This window comes from Pongo pygmaeus, chromosome 16, assembly GCF_028885625.2.
Source record: "Pongo pygmaeus isolate AG05252 chromosome 16, NHGRI_mPonPyg2-v2.0_pri, whole genome shotgun sequence".
Taxonomy (NCBI): Eukaryota; Metazoa; Chordata; class Mammalia; order Primates; family Hominidae; genus Pongo; species Pongo pygmaeus.
This window is the reverse complement of record NC_072389.2, coordinates 94,589,349-94,607,458: the sequence shown is the minus strand read 5'-3', so window position 1 is coordinate 94,607,458 and position 18,110 is coordinate 94,589,349. Positions and strand designations below refer to the sequence as shown.

Here is an 18,110-nt window from a genome sequence, read left to right as displayed (position 1 = left end):
TGGTATATGTACATAGTGGAATACCACTCATCCATAAAAAAGAATGAAATCCTGTCATTTGTTGGCAATTTGGATGGAACTGGAGGGCATTACGTTAAATGAAGTAAGCTAGAAACAGAGTTAGATATTGCATATTCTCATTCACATGTGGAAGCTAAAAAAAAATTGGTTGGTCTCCTAGAAATAAAAGTTAAACAGAGGCTAGAAAGGGTAAGGGGAAAGGAGCGGTAGGGAGAGATTTGTTAAAGGATACAAAATCACAGCTAGATAGGAAGAATAAATTCTAGTACTCTATATCACTGTAGAATGACTATAGCCAACAACAATATATATTATATAGTTTCAAATAGCTAGAAGGAGAACTCTGAATGTTCTCAATTCAAAGAAATGATAAATGTTTGAGATGATGGATATGCTAATTACCCTGATCTAATTACTATACAGTGTATGTATCACAGCATCACTATGTACCCTATAAATATGTACAATTATTATGTTCCAATTTTAAAAACTTTAAAAGTAAAAAATTTAAAAGAAAAAAGTGAAAAAATGAACAAAACAAACTTAGAAGAAAATTCAACATATGTAAGTGTGTTGTAGGGACAGATTACGGGCAATTGTGTTGGTTGACTTTCACAATCATTAACTATATTTTGAAGTCTTATATCACAATGAAGAGTTGCTTCTTTTCTTCTAGGACATGGCTCTCTTGGAGAATATGTTCACCTTCGTTTTCTTTCTTTTTTTTTTTTTCAGACCAATGACCTCTGAATTTTTTATTGGCCTCCTGCTTCCCAAAAGGTACCTGCTTCTGCTGGCTCAACGCCTCAGAACTTTGGTGTCATTGGTCTCAGACCCCACTTTGCCATCCACCAGCCTGCCGATGGTGGTCTTTTGGATGGTTTGTATGGAGTTGCTGCTGTCTGGGGTATCACCGAGAATGAACTCCTCCCTATCTTCCAGTAGGCAGTGGTAGGTGGTGATCTCAGCTTCCAGCTTGACCTTGATGTTCATCAGGGCCTCATACTCCTGGGCCTGGTGCTGCCCCTCTGTCTGGGTCTGTGCCAACTCTGACTCCAAGTGCAGTAGGACCCCATTGAGCTGCTCCATCTGCATGATGTAGCGAAACTCCACTACCCTCAACCTGTTCTCCAAGCTGGCCTTCAGATATTGAGGCCAGGTCAATCTCTAAGGACTGAAGTGTATGTCTCAGCTCCATGAGCATCATCTTAGCAGCTCCATGGACTGCTAAGATGACATTTAGCATCTAAGCAGCCTGCGTGGTGACCACTGTGATGCCCTCCTCAATCTGCTGGGACCAGTACTTGTCCAGCTCCTCTCGGTTCTTCTGAGCCAGCTCGTCATACTGGGACTGGATGTCTGCCCTGATCTTGCTGATGTCCCGAGATCTGGGGGCATCTACCTCCATGATTAACCCACAGCTGGCAATCTGGGCTTGTAGGTCTTTTACTTCCTCTTCATGATTCTTCTCCATGAAGAGCAGCTCCTCCTTGAGAGCTTTGATCTCTGTCTCTGGCTGCAGCCAAATGACATCAACGACCTCGCAGATCTCATAGATGTCACTCTCCACAGACTGGCACATGGCCAGCTCTGTCTCATACTTGACTCTAAAGTCATCAGTAGCAAGACGGGCATTTTCAACCTGAAAAATGATGCAGGCATTGTCCACAGAATTATCTGAGCCCTTAGGTTCTTGAAGGTCTTGAAATAATGCCCCTAGTCTCTGACCTGGGGTCCCTTCTATGCCAGGTGTTTCCAGATTTTGCTCTTGAGCCTCTGATTCTTGGTCTGCAGGCTCCTCACTCTGTCCAGGTAGGAGACCAGGCAGTCATTCAGGCCTTGCATGTTTCCTTTTTGCTCTGGATGCCCCCCATTCCCGCCAGATCCTTGGCCATCCCTGCAGCCAGGTCCCTGGACTTCCAGTCTCCTTGGAAGCTGGTGGAGCAGGACATGAAGATCCAGGAGAATAAGCCCCCAGCACCTGCACAGACACTGGCCACGCTGCTCGTGAGCCAGACACTGTGGCTGGGTGACAGAGCTCAGCAACCAGTAGTTGGTGGAGAAGGTGGTGGAATGAGAGATGAAGCTCATGTTGTCTGGGGAGGAAAGAAAGGGGACAGGATTCAGGTTCTGTCCCCACCTTCATTTTCCACGTAGCACTGCTCTTTTTGAAATTCTTCTGGTTTGATATATGCTGACATGAGCATTCCCTATTAAAATTTCCTATCTTCTGTCTTCTGTGCCATGCTTCTGTGTTTGTTGTTGTTTGTTTCTTTTTTAGACAGAGTCTTGCTCTGTTGCCCAGGCTGGAGTGCAATGGTGCAATTTTGGTTCACTGCAACCTCCACCTCCTGGGCTCAAGCAATTCTCCTACATCAGCCTCCCAAGTAGCTGAGACTACAGGCACATGCCACTGTGCCTGGCTAATTTTTGTGTTGTGTGTATATGTGTGTGTGTGTGTGTGTGTGTGTGTGTGTAGACAGATTTTGCCATGTTGGCCAGGCTGGTCTCGAACTCTTGAGCTCAGGTGATCTGCCCAACTTGGCCTCCCAAAGAGCTGGGATTACAGGCATAAGCCACCGTGCCTGGCCTTGTATGTTGTTTTGGGTATGCAGAAATCCATTCTGTATGCCCCAATATAGGGGCCCCAAATTTGGTGGAAACAATACTAGTGATTGAATAGCAACATTGTTGCATAGGTGTCTTATTATTCTACCAGGCACATAATTATTTTCCAACGATTCAGTAACTTTGTTAGCTTCTTCAGGTAAATATGCCTTTAATTCATCAAACACTCTTGGAATGTCATCAGCTGGAAGGAACATCAATGTAGACAAATTACGCCTTTTTAAACTGAAGTTATCGTTGTTGCCATATTGTTTGGCCAGTCCACTCATCTGAGTTTTCCACCAAATGCATTGGACTGAATGGAAAAAAAACAAACTTTATTGGAAACACCTTGAAATTCACTTTCAGTAACCTTGATCACACCTAATTCCAAATCTGTCATTATGGTTTGGGGATTCAATTGAAATCCATTTTCTTCTGCATAGGTCATCAAATCTTCAAATAAACTTTTATAAATTGCATCACTTTTTTCAGTCATTAATACATAAACAAGTGGGTAAGTTCTAGGGTTTTCAGACCCAACAGGGGCATGAATTGTATATAGTTGATTAAAAAAAAAAACAAAAAGGAGTGACAGTTTTGGAAGTCTCATTTATGACCGGGCACAGTGGCTCACGCCTGTAATCCCAGCACTTTGGGAGGCCGAGGTGGGCAGATCACCTGAGGTCAGGAGTTCAAGACCAGCCTGACCAACATGAAGAAACCCTGTCTCTACTAAAAATACAAAATTAGCCAGGCATGGTGGAGCATGCCTGTAATCCCAGCTACTCGCTACTCAGGAGGCTGAGGCAGGAGAATTGCTTGAACCTGGGAGGCGGAGGTTGTGGTGAGCCGAGATCACGCCATCGCACTCCAGCCTGGGCAACAAAGGTGAAACTCCGCCTCAAAAAAAAAAAAAAAAAGAAAGAAAGAAAGTCCTATTTATTCGCCAAAGTGAAGTATGTGCAAGTTTTTTTTTAATGTTAGAGTTAGTGATAAACATAAAAATTCTATCTTCTTTGACAGTCAAACCCCTAATCAAGAAAAGTTTGGCTGAGTGCAGTGGCTCATGCCTGTAAGCCCAGTACTTTGGGAGGCCAAGGCAGGAGGATTGCTTGAGCCCAGGGGGTTTGAGACCAGCCTGGGCAACATGGCAAAAATTCTTTCTCTACAAAAAATACAAAAATTAGCCAGGTGTGGTGGCACATACCTGTGGTCCCGGCTACTCAGGAGGATCACTGGAGCCTGGGAATTTGAGGCTGCAGTGAGCCATGATCATACCAGTGCACTCCAGCACAGGTGACACAGTGAGATCCTGTCTCAAAAAACAAAAACAAAACAAAACAAAAACAAAACACAAAAAAACTAGCTCACCATTTAATGTGTTTTATTGGAGAAGCCTCAGTATCAGCAAGCATCTTTGGTTCAGAGGTTGCTGAGCTTGTTGGATTCTTTTTATTCCCTGATGAAGTGCATTTTTTGAAGGCAAGCATGGCACCATGTGTGAAGGGGCAGAAGTCCTACATGATTGAATAATTTGGTAGAGGAGATTCCTCGCATTTTTTCTGCCAGCAGTTTCACTTCTATCCTCTTCAAAACATTTGCTGCAATTGCATTTGGAAAGTGGTTCTGGTCTACAAATTTTTTAAGTATATGCTGTTTATTTGAAAGTCTGGTTATCGCCTGGCCATTGCAATTAAGTGATTTTCTATTTTCACAGAACCAAATTAAGTTCACAAATCCACCCTTTGTGAACTCAGAACCCATATGCATCTCCTTGAGCTGTGCTTCATTTCCAAATAAAGACAGTAACAAGGTAATAGTTCCACCTAACATGATCCTGTGATAGTGATTTTCAGGATTTTAGAATTTATGGATTTTGATCTTTTAGGATTTCAACATTCAGGGTTTTGTCTTTCGGGATTATTATCCAAATCTGCCTGACATATCTTCTGATTAAACTAAAAGCTCTGAGGGGTTCCTTAGACCTCTTGGTGTTCCCATAGCCTGGCTGAATACCTAGCACAGGGTGGCATGCAATGTTAGTGAAGGAGAAGTCTGCTGGGGAGGTGAGAGGCTGGGTGCATTTTGAAAAGGGATTCGTCTCCAGCAGATGCCAAGCTTGGGGCTGGGAGGAGAAACCACAGACCAGGAATATGTGTTCCCTTGGCAGATGGGCCTCCTGGGGTTGATCTGCTTCAGCAGGAGGCTAGGTTATGACATCCAGCCTCCCTGTCTCGGGCCCCAGTCCAAAGTCCCTGCCCTGATCAGTCAAGACCCGTATCCTTTGGTCTTCTGAAGGCTGGCCTTGAAAGTCTCATTATCCTGGGAGAGTCTGATTTTCACCTGGCACTCAGGACTCCAAAGATCCTAATAGTTTTTCTAGTTTCTACAAATGTTCTCAGCTCTGGGAATGGGACTCATGTCCAAGATGCATCCTTTATCACTTCCATCTGTGTGACCTTGTGCAGGTTCCTTCTGGACCTCAGGGTCCCATCAGCACTGCAAGATCCACTGTGCTTGCTCTGCACCCTTCCTCGCTCAGCAGCATGAGCCAGTGCATGCGCTGCCTGTGTATTTGTTCTCCCACTGCTATAAAGAAAGACCTGAAACTGGGTAATTTATAAAGAAAAGAGGTTTAATTGGCTCACAGGTCCATAGGCTATACAGAAAACATGGCTGGAGAGGACTCAGGAAACTTACAGTCATGACAGAAGGCGAAGGGGAAGCAAAGCACCTTCTTCTCATGGCAGCAGGAGAGGGAGAGAGTGAAGGGGGAAGTGCCACACATGTTTAAACCATCAAATCTCGTGAGAACTCACTATCACGAGAACAGCAAGGATGCAATCCGCTCCCATGATCAGTCACCTCTCACCAGGCCCCACCTCCAACATTGGCGATTACAATTCCACATGAGATTTGGGTGGGGACAAAAATCCAAACCATATGGACCTGTAAACCCTAAGGCTCTACACAACTTCCTGAGGGCCTGCACGCAGGGTGCCCTGCTGTCATCTATGTTAGCTCATTTTAGTCTCACAGCAATTGAGGCAGTTCCTCACTGTTACCTTTGTTTTTCTTCATTGAAATCTCATTTTAAATATACATAATTTAAACAATTCACATTCACACCTGGAATCCCAACAAGCAGGGGGGCTGATGTGGGAGGATTGCTTGAGGCCAGGAGTTTAAGACTAGCCTAGGCAACATAGTGAGACCCTGTTTTTACAAAAATAAATAAATAAATAAATAAATAAAAATTTCAAAACTCCAAAAGGTATACTCTGAAAAAGTCTTCCTCTGGCCTGGTGTGGTGGCTCATGCCTGTAATCTTAGCACTTTGGGAAGCTGAGGCAGGTAGATCACTTGAGGCCAGGAGTTTGAGACCAGCCTGGCCAAAATGGTGAAACCCCATCTCTACTAAAAATACAAAAATTAGCTGCGTGTGGTGGTGGGTACCTGTAATCCCACCTACTTGAGAGGCTGAGGCAGGAGAATCGCTTGAACCCAGGAGGTGGTGGTTGCAGTGAGCCCAGATTGTGCCACTGCACTCCAGCCTGGGCAACAGAGTAAGACTCTGTCTCCAAAAAAATAAAAATAAATAAATAAATAAAATAATTATAAAAAAAGTCTTCCTCCTTCCCCTTTTCCTTCCTCACCACCCAATTTTTCTTCCTGGAGGGAACTCAAAAGCCTATTTTTTGTTTATCTTTTCTGAGACATTTTATGTTTTATGCATGCACAAGTAAATGTGTGTAAACGTTATGTCTCTCTGTCTCCTTCCTCGATTGGTGGCACGCTATACATGCATTCTGCACCTTGCCTTTTTTATTAACAATATACCCCATCCTCGTTATTTTAAATGAGAGGACTCTGAGGTTCAGCTTATGAAGCCTAGCTGGTGAATGCAGGTCTTTTTGAATGCAAAGCCCGTGCCTCACTCTCCTAAGTGGGGAGGCTCTGACTGCGAGGGAGTCTCAGCTGGCCTGGGCCCCCTGGATGTGCCCATTCAGGGCCTCTCCTCAATGAGCTCTGGGCAGCTCTGACTGCCGCATCTCCTGGTGCCAAGGGAACTGGGAAAGAACTAACCAATGGTCCGGCCTGGCAGAGGGTCCGAGGACCTGGAGAAAAAAGGGCTTTGTTCCACACCCCCTGAAGATTGGCAGGAGTTGGCCTGCCCGGCCATGCTGCCTTTCTCTGCACCCTCTATAAGAGCAAAAACATTTTCTCTTCCTGCCAAGACCTGATGGCAGCCTGGCGAGTCCTGTGGTGGCCCCTCCGAGGGCCGGCTCCCACGCCTCACCGCCTTTTGATGGCCTTGCTGGAGATGGGCAGCTGCAGTGGTCCCTGCCAAGGCCTCAGTACTGGCCCCCCTGAGAATGTGCATCTGCTCCCACGTCTGGATCTCACTGCAGCACTGGGAAGGAACTCTCCCTGCCCGTGCTCCGGGCCAACCAGCCTGGTGGGGATTGGTGCAAGGGCTGGGGGCCAGGGACAGCTGGCCAGCCTGAGCTAATGGGGAAGCATCATTGGTAGTTAAATGTGTAGTTATGCTTTTCCCTACAAAAAGCCCCGTGACCTCTTCTTCCTCAGGCTCTCCTCTCTTCAAAAACAGCTCAGCCTGCAAAGTCCCCCGGGAGGCTGCAAGCAGTTTCCGGTGCTGCATGCTTGTGAGTGCTTACTCCTGGGTCCAGGCCTGCTGGCTGGGCTGGAGGGGAGTGCCAGGAGCCAGGAGCTGCCCGAAGCTCACAGCTCTAGTGGGGTTTCTCCTCAGAGGAGCCAGTGCCCCAAGCCTGGATTTACTCTTTTTGCCCTCAGACCCTAAGCAAGGCATCCAGCAGGTCTATCCCTGAGCAAACAGCCAATGGGCAGGGTCTCTGTGCCTCATCCTCCCAAGTGTGAAATGGTCACAATAAGGAGATTTGTTTGTTTGTTTGTTTTCCATGTGCTTCAAAACACTCTTTCATAATTGAGATTTTATTGGTTGTGTTGAGGCTTAGTACACAGACATTTCAGTTTGCACCCAGTTCTTATCATACGTACTGAAAATCTAAAAAGCCATGTATTGTAATTCTTTTTAAAAGTTATTCTAGTGACTTTCCAGCTTAAAATTTGGAGGTAAATTTTCCTTAAGAGGCTATCAAGTACCAGTATTTTCACATGTGGATAAGCTGTTACATACATCTCACCAATACACAACTGAACAGCAAATACACCACATACTCAAATTTTCAATCTTTCACAGCACATTAACAAAGTTACTAGGAAAACAGGACTACCACGACCAAGGATGTTACAGAGTGCACACAATTCTCACAGAGAGGGCCATGATCAAGTAGATTTCTTTAGGAAACAATTCTGCTAAAAATCAATATGAGTAGGCCCGGTGTGGTGTCTCACGCCTATAATCCTAGCACTTTGGGAGGCCGAGGAGGGCAGATCACCTAAGGTCAGGAGTTCGAGACCAGCCTGGCCAACATGGTGAAACCCTGTCTCTACAAAAATGCAAAAAATTAGCCGGGCATGATGGCAGATGCCTGTAATCCCAGCTACTTGGGAAGCTGAGGCAGGAGAATCGCTTGAACCCGGGAGGCAGAGGTTGCAATGAGCCGAGATCACGCCACTACACTCCAGCCTGGGTGACAGAGCGAGACTCCATCTCAAAAAAAAAAAAAAAAAAAAGTTAACAGCAACATGGAAATAGAAGTAATTTAAAATGCCCAGGATATTAAATGCAGGACTGTGACTCCATATTGCCATTTAGTATGCTTTCTATTATAGGATATAAACACTAACCCTCCATCTATGGAATGTTAAGCTGACACCCAAGACAGTCAAAGCCTCCCAGAATTCAATAGCCCACACTATTTTCTGGTTGTACCAAAAAACAAACAAGCAGCAAATGGTTTCACCTTTTTAAAATGAGCATTTACACTTAAAAATTGGGATTAGATGTGATTCCCTCCTTCTTAAAAATGTTTCTAGGCTGGCCATGGTGGCTCACACCTGTAATTCCAGCACTTTGAGACACCAAGGCAGGCATATCTCTTGAGCTCAGGAGTTCAAGACCAGCCTGGGCAACAAAGTGAGACCCTGTCTCTGCAAAAAACGCAAAAAAGTAGCCAAGCATGGTGGCATGCACCTGTGGTCCCAGCTACTCAGGAGGCTTAGGTGGGAGGATGGCTTGAGCCTGGGAGGCAGAGTGCAGTGAGCTGAAATGGCACCACTGCACTCCAGCCTGGGCATCAGAGCCAGACCCTGTCTCAAAAAAATAAACAAAAACCACTATCATTATGTAAACTTGCATTTACAAAATAGTTGATGAAAATATATACTCGATTGTACAAAAAGGGAGATGGGGACCACTGATAAAACATGGTATGTGATTTAATCAGACTTGGCTTCCTTCTCTCCAGCTTCATCAGAGGCTGGTTTTAGTTTCTCTATTTTCTGCAGGTAAATCTTCTTTTGTTTCCTAGTTAGCCACTTAGCCTGTTTTCCCTTTGCTCCCCTTTCCCTTTTTGTTTGCACTTTTTTGTCCGAAGATTTATCCTTCTCTGCTGCCTATTTCAGCTTCGTTTCCACTTTTTCAGGAGCAGGTTAGCTGACAACCGCGCCAACCTCCTCCTGGGCTCTTCCTTGGCAGCAGCGTTTGCGGAACTGATCTTCCTCTTCCTCTTTGGCAGTGGGGAGGGCGCGTGCCCAGTGTTGCCGGCCGTGGAGGAGCTGGGCTGCCTTGCCGCTCACAATAAAAAGATGTGATGAAGGTGAGAGTGCCCTGATTAAGGGAGGAGACCACCCCTCATATTGTCTTATGCCCAATTTCTGCCTCCAAAGAAAGAAGAAGTAAAAACTAAAAGGTAGAAATGGAATCTACAGGCAGATAGCCCAGGACCGCGCCCTGGGCCTGGTAGTTAAAAATCAACCCCTGACTTGGCTGGGCGCAGTGGCTCACGCCTGTAACCCCAGCACTTTGGGAGGCCAAGGTGGGCGGATCACCTGAGGTCGGGAGTTGAAGACCAGCCTGACCAATATGGAGAAACCCTGTCTCTACTAAAAATGCAAAAAATTGGCCGGGTGTGGTGGCACATGCCTGTAATCCCAGCTACTCGGGAGCCTGAGGCAGGAGAATCGCTTGAACCCAGGAGGTGGAGGTTGTGGTGAGCCGAGATTGCGCCGTTGCACTCCAGCCTGGGCAACAAGAGCAAAACTCCGTTTCAAAAAAAATCAACCCCTGACCTAACTGCTTGTGTTATCTGTAGATTTCAGACATTGTATGGAAAGGCATCATGAAAATCCCTGTCCTGTTCTGTTCCATTCTGATTACCGGTGCGTGCAGCCCCCAGTCATGGACCCCCTGCTTGCTCAATCGATCATGACCCTTTCATGGGGACCTCCTTAGAGTCGTAAGCCCTTAAAAGGGACAGGAATTGCTCACTCGGGGAGCTCGGTTTTTGGAGACGTGAGTCTGCCAGTGCTCCCAGTTGAATAAAGCCCTTTCCTTCTACAACTCAGTGTCCGAGGGATTCTTGTCTGCAGCTCGTCCTGCTGCATGATGAAGCTGGGAGAGGAGCAGGCTGTAGCCCAGCCTCTGCTGGGAGAAGCTTTGCTGGAAGAGCAAAAATAGAGGGGCCTGTTGGTGGCAGGTGGGGAGAGGAGAGAGCTTTGTGTTGGCTGGGGTCCACACTCAACCCAGGTGTTACCAGAAAGAGGTCCTGATCCAAACTTCAAGAGAGGGTTCTTGGATCTCACCCAAGAAAGAATTCAGGGCGTGTCTGTAGACTAAAGTGAAAGCAAGTTTATAAAGAAGTGAAGGAATAAAGAATGGCTACTCCAGAGGCAGAGCAGCCCTGAGGGCTACTGGTTGCCCATTTTTATGGTTATTTCTTGATTATATATGCTAAACAAGGGGTGGACTATTCATGCCTCCCCTTTTTAGACCATATAAGGTAACTTCCTGACGTTGCCATGGCATTTGTAAAGTGTTGTGGCGCTGGCGGGAGTGTAGCTGTGAGGACGACCAGAGGTCACTCTTGTGGCTATCTTGGGTTTGGTGGATTTTGGCCGGTTTCTTTACTGCAAGCTGTTTTATCAGCAAGATCTTTATGACCTGTATCTTGTACCAATCTCCTATCTCATCCTGTAACTTAGGATGCGTAACTGTCTGGAATGCAGCCCAGTAGGTTTCAGCCTCCTTTTACCCAGCTCCTATTCAAGATGGAGTTGCTCTGGTTCAAATGCCTCTGACACTGGGACGTCGGCCCCCAAATGTGGTACCGAGGGGACATGGCCCAGGGAGTATGGGGGGAACATGGCCCAGGGCATCTTCAGCATGGGCCTGTCCTGTGGGGGATGGCAAGGAGAGACATCAGTGTTCTGGATGTAGGTCCGGTCCGGTACCTCGAGAATGGAGTGGCCCAATGCAGGTCACAGCCCACTTGAAGCAGCTGCAGATGGCAGCCTTGTGGAGGCGATGCAGCCTGCAGCCTTTGCTAGCGGTGCAGGGGCCAAGAGGAAAGCATTCTCTTTGCCATCTGAAGTTTCACTGAGAATCACTGACAAAAGGCAGACTAACAGGCCAAAAAGCATACAAACTTATTTGATCACAATTTTATGTGACAGAGGAAACTTCAGAACGAAGACCCCGAAGATACAGGGGAAGCTGTCTATTTTTATGCTTAGGTTCAGAAAAGTATGAGTGGTCGTGCAGAACTGTGATTGGACAAAACTCTAATGCTAATAGGTTGAGTGGGGAAATGCAACAAGGCCTGTCTGTATATTTTCTTCTTGGCCTCTCTATGCAGCATTCCTTCCTTCTAGGTATGGGGCAAGACCCTCTCTGGAATGGGGATCTTGTGACTTACTATCAAACAAAGTAGGTTAGATAATTTCTTTTCTTTTTTTTTTTTTTAAGACAGGGTCATTCTGTTGCCCAGGCTGTAGTGCAGTGGTGTGATCCTGGCTCACTGCAGCTTTGACCTCCCAGACTCAGATGATCCTTCTGCCCCAGCATACCCAGTGGCTGGGACCACAGAGCATGCACCACTGCACCTGGCTAATTTTTAAATTTTCTGTAGAGAGGAGGTTTTGCCATTCATGTTACCTAGGCTCGTCTGGAACCCCTGGGCTCAAGCCATCCACCTGCCTCCACCTCACTAAGTGCTGGGATTATAGGCATGAGCCACTGCACCTGGCCTGGTCAGATGATTTCTTTACAGCCATGTTTTACACAGAAAAAGGGAGGAAGTTAGAGTAATATTTTGGGGTTTGATGGCTGGCTTTGGGGAAAAGGGGTTCTGGTTTCTAAGACCTGCCTTGGGGAAGAGAGACTCTAGTTTCTGTGGCTAGCCTTGGGGGCCAGAAACAAGAGGCAGGAGATGAGAGAAAAACTTTTGCTTCTGAGGCTGCCTTTGAGGCCTCCAATTTGGAGGAGCATCTTTTGAGCCCCAGTCGCAGCATAGCGGAAAACAGTCATAATACTTGCAGAGGGTAAGAAGAAGGCTATGGGTCCCCCCGGGGAAGTTCTGGACAGCACTTGTGCAGGAGTTCTCTGGGAGGTACTGGAAAGCAAGCAGGGGACTGTCACCCCAGGAATGCAGGAACCAGGGTTCCGGTGCTAACTCAGAAGGAGGAGGGTGTTGGCAGACCCCCCCCATCCTCCCTCCCAAACACATCCCTCAGGGAGTTCAGGCAGCAAGTGGGCATCCACGTGCTTCTTCATGGAGAAAATAGAGTTTTCTCTGGCATGGGGTTTTGAGAGTTCGGCTGACATCCCTGGCAGCTGAAAGGCATTAAATCTGCAGCCAGAAGGCCTTACGGAGAGACATTCAGAGTGTGCTATGTGTGACTCAAGCAGTCTGACCTGTCTCTGAGAGCCACTGTGGTTTTGTTGAGATGGGCACCGGGCACTTGTGCTTTGTTAGTCCTGGATGAGCTTGTTTCCCCATGGGACTTAGAGCTTCTCCTGGTCACCTTCATGTTCCGTTGGCATCCAACACAGGCTTGCCAGGTAGGACATGCTCAGTATGAGGATGGAAAATTTAATAAACCATTTGAAATTTTCCAGAGCCATTTTGCAAGTATGAATCAACTGAGGCTTGTAAATAATTAGAGGGATCTGTCTGATGTAGGACACCCTACTTTTGTTCTTTCCCCTCCCACCCTAGCAGAAAAGAAATTTTTAGCATGATAATGAGGCAAAGTCAGGTTAGGAGAGGTCACGAAAAAGGTTTGGCCTGGCGCTGTGGCTCACGCCTGTAATCCCAGCACTTTCGGAGGCTGAGGCGGGCGGATCACGAGGTCAGGAGATCGAGACCATCCTGGCCAACATGGTGAAACCCCGGCTCTACTAAAAAATAAAAAAAAATTAGCTGGACGTGGTGGCATATGCCTGTAATCCTAGCTACATCGGGAGGCTAAGGCAGGAGAATCACTTGAACCAGGGAGTCAGAGGTTGCAGTGAGCTGGGATCGCGCCACTGCACTCCAGCCTGGTGACAGAGAGACTCCATCTCAAAAAAAAAAAAAAAAAGAAAAAAGAAAAAAGAAAAAAGCTTTGTCTGCCTGCAGAGTCTCACCTTGGTGAATCGAAAGACCCAAGCCCCCTAGAGTAGGTGAGTCCCCATCTCTGCCCACTCCTCTAGGATGGAACCAGGAACAAGGTTCCAGGACCACACATGGCAGCTGTCAGGGTGGCACCAGCCTTGGAGGGAGGGCAGAGAGGACAAAAATGGGAAAGGGAGGAATACCAGAGAGAAAAAGGGATGCCTGGATCTCTATCCAAGCCTACCCTTATGGGAAAAATAAAAAGTAATATTTTGCATCACCCTATGAAATTGCTCATTGACTAAGAAGATTTTGTTCCAGGTAAGGAATAATATCCACAGTACCTTCTTGAGTATTGCAATGGGGGAGTTAAGCTGCCAAGCATGTTGCTAATATTTTGAATGAACCCAGGAGATATCACCCCCCAAAATGTCACATTGGTATGCTGATTGCTTCAAACTGAAGGCTTCTGGGAAAACAATGGATACACAGAGGAGCTTTTCCTGAATTTCCCTTATCTGAGTAAAGGTAGATTCTCCAGAAGGAAGCCAATTGTCATGAAAACCCTCCCTAGAAATTTGTATCTATCAGGAAGATTAACATGTCACAGGACTCAAACCTAGGACAGATTAAAGTTGACATTTCATCCAGACAGTCTATTACCTATTCTTCTGAAGGCTCATCTTTTTTTTTTTTTTCATAACCATTTGTATGTAGGTGGCCTATATATCCCACTTCCCTCTCCCTCATGAAGAAGGATATACAGTCATGTGACGGGTAGGGATGTTTCAGTCAATGACAGACCACACGGAAAATGGTGGCCCCACGAGAATAAAATGGAGCCAGTTTTTTTTTTCCTTTTTTTGAAACAGGGTCTCACTCTTGCTCAGGTTGCAGTGCAGTGGCCTGATTCATGGCCCGCTGCAGCCTGGACCTCCTAGGCTTAACCAATCCTTCTGCCTCAGCCTCTGAGTAGCTGGGACTATAGGTGCACGCCATCATACTGGGCTAATTTTTAAATTTTTTTGTAGAGACAGGGGTCTCACCATGTTGCCCAAGCTGGTATTGAACTCCTGGCCTCAAGTGATCCTCCTATCTTGGCCTCCCAAAGTGCTGGGATTACAGGTGTGAGGCCATAGGCCTGGCTGAGCTGAAAAATTTCTATCGCCTAGTGACACCTAGCCTTGGTAATGTCACAGTGTAACATATTATCTTTTCTACAGTTAGACATGTTTAGATATGCAAATACTCACCATTGTGTTACAGTTGCCTACAGTAGTCAGTGCAGTAACATAAAGTTTATAGCCTAGGAGTAATAGGCTATACCTATAGCCTAGGTGTGTGGTAGGCTATGCCATCGTGGTTTGTGTAAGGGCACTCTATGATGTTCTCACAGTGATGAAATTGCCTAATGGTGCATTTCTCAAACATGTCCCATTCCTTAAACAGTAATGATTAGAGAACATCATTGGGTTACTGGGTATTCGCTTTTCTGTGATGCCTCTGTTGGGGGTCGTAAAACAATAGCCCAAAAAGAAGGCCTCAGAGGCAGCTCTCTCTGATCTTCTAATCTCCTGTTTCTAGACTCATTTTCTCTAGAGGCTAGCCATAGAAACTAGCATCCCTCTTCCCAAGGGAGGTCATGAAAACCAGAACGCTTTTCCCCAAAGCCAGCCATAAAACCCAAAATATTACTAACTCCTTTGCCAGCCCAGCCTTTCTGTGTAAGAACTGGCTGTAAAGAAATTGACCTTTTTTTTTTTTGAGATGGAGGCTGTCTCTGTTGCCCAGGCTAGAGTGCAATGGCGTGATCTCGGCTCACTGCAACCTCTGCTTCTCGGGTTCAGGTGATTCTCCTGCCTCAGCATCCTGAGTAGCTGGGACTATAGATGCCCACCACCATGCCTGGCTAATTTTTGTATTTTTAGTAGAGATGGGGTTTCATCATATTGGCCAGGCTGGTCTCGAACTCCTGACCTTGTGATCTGCCCGCCTCGGCCTCCCAAAGTGCTGGGATTACAGGCGTGAGCCACGCGCCTGACCTTTTTTTTTTTTTTTTTTTCAGATGGTTCAAGTGATTCTCTTTACTCAGCCTGCCGAGTAGCTGAGATTACAGGCATGCACCATCATGCCTGGCTAATTTTTTGTATTTTTAGTAGAGACAGGGTTTCTCCATGTTGGTTAGGCTGGTCTCAAACTCCTGACCTCAGGTGATCCGCCTGCCTCATCCTCTCAAAGTGATGGGATTAGAAGTGTGAGCCACCGTGCCCAGCAGAAATTGATCTATCTTATCTGACCTATCTTGTAGATCATAAGACCTCTATTCCAGAGGGGTCTTGCCCCATACCCAGAAGGAAGGAATGCTTGCACAGAGGCGCTAAGAAGAATTTACAGAGAGAGGGCTTGCTGGATTTCCCTGCTCAGTCTATTAGCGCTGCATCATACCCTTTTGACCAATCACGTTTCTGAATGACTGTCCATACCATGTGGAACCTAAGCATAAAAATGGACAGTTTTCCTATATCCTTGGACCTTCTTTCTGAAGGTTCTCATGTCACATAAAACTAGGATCAAATAAATTTGGGTACCTTTTCTCCTACTCATCCACCATTTGTCAGGTGATTTTTCACTGAATCTTCAGAGGGTGAAGGGTAAGTTTTACCTTTGCCCCTACACCCTGCTTCCCACTCCCATGCAAATAAATTTGTGTGCTTTTTTTCCTGTTAACCTGTCTATTGCCAGTTTTTTGATTGTATGTTTTTTTTGTCTTTTCCTAGCAGACTTAAAGACTGGAACCAACAGTTTCATCAGTGGAAGAAAACTAGAAAATTGAAAGATCTGATCCCTGCAGTAGTGGTGGAAATTCAGGAGGTCTAAGGGCGCAGGGACTTGAGCAAAGAAGTAGGACATTGAGTGAAGCACCTGGCAGAACAGTCCTCTTAGAAAGGGAGGCTGGGTCTAGGTCCAGCAAGAGCTTGAGAACATGATGCTTCTGTAACATTTATTGAGCACCTACTGTAAGCCAGGCACTGTGATCACAAAGAAGGAAGAGACTAATTTCTCTTGAGGAACTAATGGTCTTGGGGAACAAGAAAGGATATGGGAACAAAACAAATTTTAACTCCTTTTATATACCTGGGCTTGTGCAAGTTACAACTACAGTCGGCCCTTTGTATCCACAAGTTCTACATCCTTGTATTCAACCAGCTGTGGATTGAAAATATTTGTGGGAAAAAAACAACAATAAAAAATAATACAAATTTAAAAATACAGTATAACAAGTATTTATATAGCACTTACATTGTATTAGGTATTATAAGCAATCTAGTGATGATTTAAAGTATAGGGGCTGAGCACAGTGGCTCACTGTGGGAGCATGAGCACTTTGGGAGGCTGAGGTAGGAGGATTGCTTGAGCTTAGAAGTTTAAGACCAGTCTGGGCAGCATGGTGAGATCCAGCCTCTACAAAAAAAAAAATTAGCCAATATGGTGGTGTGATCCTGTGGTCCCAGCTACTTGGGAGGCTGAGGTGGGAGGATTGCTTGAACTTGGGAGGTCGAGGCTGCAGTGAGTTGTGATCATGCCACTGCACCCCAACCTGGGCAACAGAGGGAGACCCTGTTTCAAAAAAAAAGAAAAGAAAGAAAAGAGAGGAAGACTGTGATAATTATCATTTAGTATTATTTCCTTGTTAACCATTTTTATAGCCTGTGAAGTTCAAGTGTTTACCTAAGTAAGAACATTAAAATTAAATAAAGGTTTTTTTTTTTTTTTTTGGCCAGTAACTCAGGATTTAGCTGTTTCCATCAAACCAACAATTTAATTAAATACCTTAGTTATACAAATTTACACAAAGATAGTAACCCTCATGCCAAATATTTCTTTTTTTTTTTGAGACGGCGTTTCACTCTCGTTGCCCAGGCTAGAGTGCAATGGTGTGATCTCAGCTCACTGCAACCTCTGCCTCCCAGGTTCAAGCGATTCTCCTGCCTCAGCCTCCCAAGTAGCTGGGATTACAGGCACGTGTCACCACTCCCAAGTAATTTTTGTATTTTTAGTAGAGATGGGGTTTGATCATGTTGGTCAGGCTGGTCTCAAACTCCTGACCTCAGGTGATCTGCTCACCTCAGCCTCTCAAAGTGCTGGGATTACAGGTGTGAGCCACCATGCCTGACCCTGATAAAGTATTTGTTTTAAGTGCTTTTTTTTTAAGTCAATTAATTAGAGCTCTTTTATATATTTTTGGTAGTGAAACATCATATACATGACACATAAATACATGGACTTATTAGACATGCAGATAGAAGCTCATAGATTCATAAGACTCCCCTTTTTAGTCTATTTTAGAGTTCTAATTTCTTGATAATCAGTTTCATTTCCCTAGGCAATTGTCAGCTAGATAGCTCTAAATTTGCATACCAAAGGAACAACTCTTAGTGAGAATCAGATAGTGAAATTTACATCTCAAAGTACAGACAAAGTCTAGGTGTGTTAGCAGGAGATTAAAAACGGATACTAAGCCAAACATAAAATGATAGAAATATACATTTCTATCATTTGATAAGGAGACAAATTTGATAAGGATATGATAAGGAGACAAATTTTGTTTAGCTAGGTCGTTTTAAATTTAGTCTCTATCTTTTAACTGGACCTCTGAGCTCTGGGTGGAGCCCACGCTGAATCCTAGTTCTCCAAACAGAGTGACATCATGGGACTAGGCCATGTAATGTGCTTACGGTGCACTGTTACAAAGACATTTCTCTAAGTATTTAAACCACACCACTTACTATCTTAAATATGCAAGAGTAACCCCTGTACAGGATAATAACGATTTTGGTAAAAAAAAGATCAGGTAATGTAATATAAGAACAAGCAGTTGAAGATCTGTAAACCAAAAATAAAGTTCCAAGCTCCTCACCCAACTGAATGATCCTTCCT

At 45.4% G+C, this 18,110-nt stretch overlaps 2 pseudogenes; both read right to left on the bottom strand.

Annotated features, from left to right (window-relative positions):
• Positions 1–819: 819 nt before the first annotated feature.
• On the bottom strand, positions 820–1,973 carry LOC129013893 (keratin, type I cytoskeletal 18-like; annotated as a pseudogene).
• Positions 1,974–8,403: 6,430 nt separating this feature from the next.
• LOC129013892 (uncharacterized) lies at positions 8,404–12,606 on the bottom strand (annotated as a pseudogene).
• Positions 12,607–18,110: the final 5,504 nt, after the last annotated feature.